This window comes from Etheostoma spectabile, unplaced genomic scaffold (genome assembly GCF_008692095.1).
Source record: "Etheostoma spectabile isolate EspeVRDwgs_2016 unplaced genomic scaffold, UIUC_Espe_1.0 scaffold433, whole genome shotgun sequence".
Lineage (NCBI taxonomy): Eukaryota > Metazoa > Chordata > Actinopteri > Perciformes > Percidae > Etheostoma > Etheostoma spectabile.
In genome coordinates, this window is record NW_022605608.1 from 809,731 (window position 1) to 814,765 (window position 5,035).

General features: G+C 40.7%; 1 protein-coding gene and 1 long non-coding RNA gene across 2 annotated transcripts in view; both read right to left on the reverse strand.

Moving 5' to 3' along the window:
* LOC116686681 (uncharacterized) overlaps positions 1-1,065 on the reverse strand; it is a 10,546-nt gene extending 9,481 nt beyond the window's left edge. Inside the window, exon 1 of the long non-coding RNA XR_004331326.1 lies at positions 974-1,065. This is a non-coding gene — a long non-coding RNA (uncharacterized LOC116686681). The remainder of the gene's footprint in view (positions 1-973) is intronic.
* Positions 1-5,035, reverse strand: part of LOC116686650 (substance-P receptor) — a 70,441-nt gene that overhangs the window by 23,105 nt on the left and 42,301 nt on the right. The window lies entirely within an intron of this gene.

The window sequence follows — 5,035 nt, forward strand, 5'->3', positions numbered from 1 at the left end:
TCCATTAATATTTCTTTTCTTTATAACCCCTCATCTGGCCACTACACAATAAAAAACTAATAACATTAACAATACATTGTGGAAAGTTTTGAAAACATCTTAAAAAAAAAAAAAAGTTAAAGTACTTCACTTTTAAAAATTTTTTTTTTTTAAGAGTAGTAAGAATGTCAGGTTTGTTTTCTTCATCTAAGGGGAAAGACCAGATTTTTTTATTTTATTTTTTACTTTACTAAACTTAACTAAGTCAACAAGTCAAGTGCAAAATAAAAAATATATACACTAATGAGCAAATGTATTATTTGACCAATTTAAAGTTTTACTAAGTTTTTGTGCTGGAATCCACCTTAAATCCACCTGGAATCCTACCCCCTGTTGGGATCAGGATAATCCTGTTTTTTTGGATCAAGTTTATCCAAATCCTACTGACAAGTTTTGAACAACACAAAGTGAAGGTTTTTCCAGATTAAAACTAGGATTGGATTCCGTGATCTAATCTGATTTCAGTTTCCTTCTTTACCTTTTGCAACCCATTTTTCAATATTTGTGTATGCCCTGATCCAATCCGATAACCAAAATCCGATTAGTTTACCTTTGAACAACTGGCCCCAAAACGTAATGAAATGAATTAAAAATGTATCAAATAATACTATATTTGGATCATGCAGTATCTTACAAGATATCCTACCCACGTTCCCTTTAATTTCCTCAAAAACCGCCACCCCTTTAACCCCCCCCCCCAATGCTTTACATGCTTTTCCACCCCCCCCCTCCTTACTCCCCTTCCCCCCCCCGCTTTATTTTACCTCTTTTTACCAAACAGCCCTCGCCTCCCCCTTTTAAATTGTGTGTGGTGCGTCCGCCCTCCCCCCCCCCCACTCTCCTTTTTCCCTCTTCCCCCATAGCCTTAAACACTTGTTTTTTTTTTAAACATGTGGGGTCCAGCATTTTGGCACAAAAAAGCTTGCCGTGGGACCACCCCACAACTATACTGGACTCCCGGTCTTCAGACCCCACGAATATAGTTAAACAAGACTATACACACACACCACACACACACAACACACACACACCACACACGCTATATAAACAGGCCCCCCTTTTAACCTGCACACACACTTAACAGGGAATTAACAGGATCTAACTCTGTGTCTGTGACAGTGTACCAAATCATTAGCCAAACACTGAAACTGTCATATTTAATTATTTCATTAAGGATTTAAATTGTTGGACAGTTATTGTAGTAGAGGTCTAAATGATGCCCCCACATCTTTAATTGTGTTACAAAACACAGTCATTGCTCAGTCCTCAAACAAATGATGAGTTGATTAGCCCTTGACTCGAATGAGTACATTATTTTTTTACTACTTACCGCAGCGTACTTTGAGAGTAAGGGGAAGTTGGCAGGCAGAGAAAATTAATTCAAAGGCGCTTCTGTTAGGACAATATTAACGGGATCATTGGTTCCTTTTCTACAGGCTCAACTTGAGTCTCTCTGCTTTAGTCAAAAATCATTACTGGGGGTAGGCACAAAATCGATTGTTATCCAAAAATTGTATGCATCATGATGTCCTAAATATTTTAGTTTTTATCAATGACAACTACATCAAATCGTTCTAGGAAAACAGACAAAGAGAAAGCAGAAAACGCAAAAAGTACATGTTATGTTCATTACAATGAAATATGTCAGACTGACTGACTGACAGTAATGTGCTATTTTTTAGAAAGTCTCATGATATGAGTCCTTAGAAGTTGATTATTCCACTTTTGTTTTTGTTAAAAAAGAAGAGAAAACAGCAATACTCAATAGTATTGAATCACAATACTTCGCAATGAATGAAAATCGCAATACGAATCAAAACCCACAAATTGTGAAAGAATCGAATCTGGACTAAAGATATGATCCAGCACTAACATTTACTGTATATGATGTTATGTGATATGGGATGTCTGTCCTTGGCAGGTACTATGTGTGTGTGGCTATCCTGATCTACTTCCTTCCTCTTCTGGTGATGGGTTGGGCTTATCTGGTGGTGGGACTGACTCTCTGGGCCAGTGAAATCCCCGGAGACTCTTCTGATCGCTACAAGGAACAGCGACTGCCAAACGCAAGGTAACCTAAAACTTTACAGTAGATAACTACCCACAGTTTTGATTACAAGCTAGTGGAATCATTTAACCTTGTCACATGCCCTTTGTACACAGCAGCCCTGAACAGGACGTGACAGCAATGTTCATGTCCACTTGCATTTTCCCTCCAGTGATACATTTATCATCACAGCCATGAACCAGAATCACAGCCCTCTCTCCTTTCATCCTCTCTCTTTGGTAGTTTTCCAGCCAATTGTATTGTTGTTTTGCAGCCCGGTTCTTCATCATCTGTTTTTGACATCAGGGCCCAGTTTTTCAAAAAATGTAATCTGGATCAAATGGATCCGGATTTAGTAATCCTTTTTTTGCGATCTGTGATCACGTAATCCATCTTACTTTTGAGCCAGTTTTTCAAAGCAACATCGGATTGGATCAATCTGATCGGATAGGAACTTTTCAGGATCACCAAATCTGGATAACCAGTCTCAAACAGGCTAGGAAATCACAAGTAACCATAGATATGTAAAGGCAACAAGTAGAATGGCCAGTGTGGGGTCAATATAAGTTTATTTTTATTTGAAATGAAAAACACACACATTAAAAAAGAAAGAAGAAAAACACCTACCCATCCTTCCAGCAGTCACTCATCTGAGACTAACACAAACACTGTGCATTGAGGATATTTATAACAAGTTTCATATAGATGTATTGAATTTAAAAAAAAAAAAGACTTAATGTCAAATAACAACATAATTTCAGACTTCCTCATCTGATGTAGAGAGACCAGCTTGTCTGAGCGTTAGCCTTAGGAGGCGAATCTCAAGTCTGGCCTTGGTTGCTGCAGTTTGGTCAGAGTCAGTTGTTCCTCTGCAGACGAAGCTGTGCTTCTGCCCTTTCAGTCTCTTTTTGCAGAAGTGCCTTGTAATCATCATCTTGTTTGATGAAGGGGCGTTCAAGCCTTTCCTCTGAGATCCTGTGGCAACTAACACTGGCTCAACCAATGAGGATCCAGCTTCTTTCTCAGGAACAGAGCTGAATTCAATATAAATACGCTCTCTGGATCAGCTCAGGAGGAACTGGAGATTCTCCTCTCCTCAATCCAAGGCTCGCCATCCCTACAAAACCTTGAATACCATGGAGAGCTTGCGACTTCTCACCTCCAATGATGTCGAGGACCACATCTGTGTAATCTCCCCTCTTAAATGGCTTGTTGCCTGTTTGTGGGTTTTTGGCTTCAGCATGGTCCTTTGTTGCCCTGGCCTTAAGATTCTTCCACCGCAATTTGATTTGGTCTGTGGTCCTCCTCTGGCCAGACCCTATGGCATTCACATTTTCTGTGATTAAAATCCAAACATCATTTTTCTTTTTGTTGGTATCCTTAGCAGAATTAAAACTTCCCACTATTGTTCCATAATGGCACCGAACACCCTCTAGTAGTGCATTGGTTTCAGCAGCAGTGAAGTTACAGCTTCTTGAGTCCATGGTTCCGTTGCTTTACTATAGTGAACATTGTTCATCAATTATAGGCTGGGTCCAATTGCCTCAATTGAACACAAGCCAAAACTAATCAGTTGTATCTGGTGTGTTTGAAAAAGACCAATTACACAGCCATATAAATCAGCCTTTCTCAGAGGATTCACAGAGAGCCAGTGAAATGCCAGGTGTTGTCCACGTCACCCCCACTTTGCCAGGAGAGGATACCGTCAAAGGGTGTATGTTGAACGTACAAAGCCACGGAGCAATACACCACTGAGGAGTGTATGTCGGTTTTGCTTTGGGAAGGCTGATATAGAGTACTTGTGAACCTTCTCCGGCCAAAACTTCAACACAGAAACCAAAGGAGCCACGGTCTGTCTGTGGAAGACCAGATCCTCATTGCTCTCCGATTTTATGTGTGGGAATTCTATCAAGTTGTTGGTGACTATATGGGAGTGGTGAAATCAGCTGTGTGTGATGGGTGAGGAGTGTCAATCGCACTGGCCAGCCTGGTCAATGAATTGTTTCTTTTCCAAAGGACAACCAGATTGCCCAGGCCAAGCTCAGCTTTTTCTTTTGGGGAATATGCCATACGTTGGAGCAATGACTGTGCATATACAAGCACCTCGTGAGAATGAATGGGAGTTTATAAACAGAAAGGGGAGGCACAGCATCAATGTCCAACTTGTGGTGATGCTGACCTCATCATCACCAACTGCGTGTCAAGTGGCCTGGGTCTGATGACGCATCCGAGGGAGGCTCTATATGGAGACCTCCAAACCAAACGACCAGATGGCATAATATTAGGAGACAGGGCCTACCCACCTACCATGGCTGATGACTCCTTTTCTAACAGCAAATACACGGCGCAGGCACGCTCAACACTGCTCCTTGCAGAGCAAGATGGGCAATTGAGGTTTAAATGGAGTTCGAAGAGCTTAATACCTGAGAGCGGAACCACAGAAAGCATGCAACATAACCCTTGCTGTATTGTCTGCACAACATCGTACTAAGCGCAACTGCCCTCTCTGTGCTGACAATGATGCACCTGAGCCCTGGAGACCCTAACCAACCTCCTGCATTCTGCAAGAACGAGCAAACAGGACGTGCAACAAGGGACGCAATAGTTAGACACTATTCTGATTTGGATTTGTTTTGGATTTCAAAAATCAGTGATTGCCATTTTTGCATTTTTGGTTATTCTGTAATCATTGCATGCATCACAATAAATATTCTAAAAAACAAAAATATTTTCGATTGTGTTGAATGTATAGGCCTGTAATATGTATCAATTATTGACAGAACAAAATTTATTGTTTTTGGTCAATTTTGACAGCTGTTTGGGGGATATTTATGAGGCCAAACTCTTCTACTTGCTGTTAGGCCATACTGAAAGGTGATACGGTAAAGTCTACCTAATCCCTGTAGCCTGACGGATGAACAAATAAAATTAAAACCTATGAATCCCACT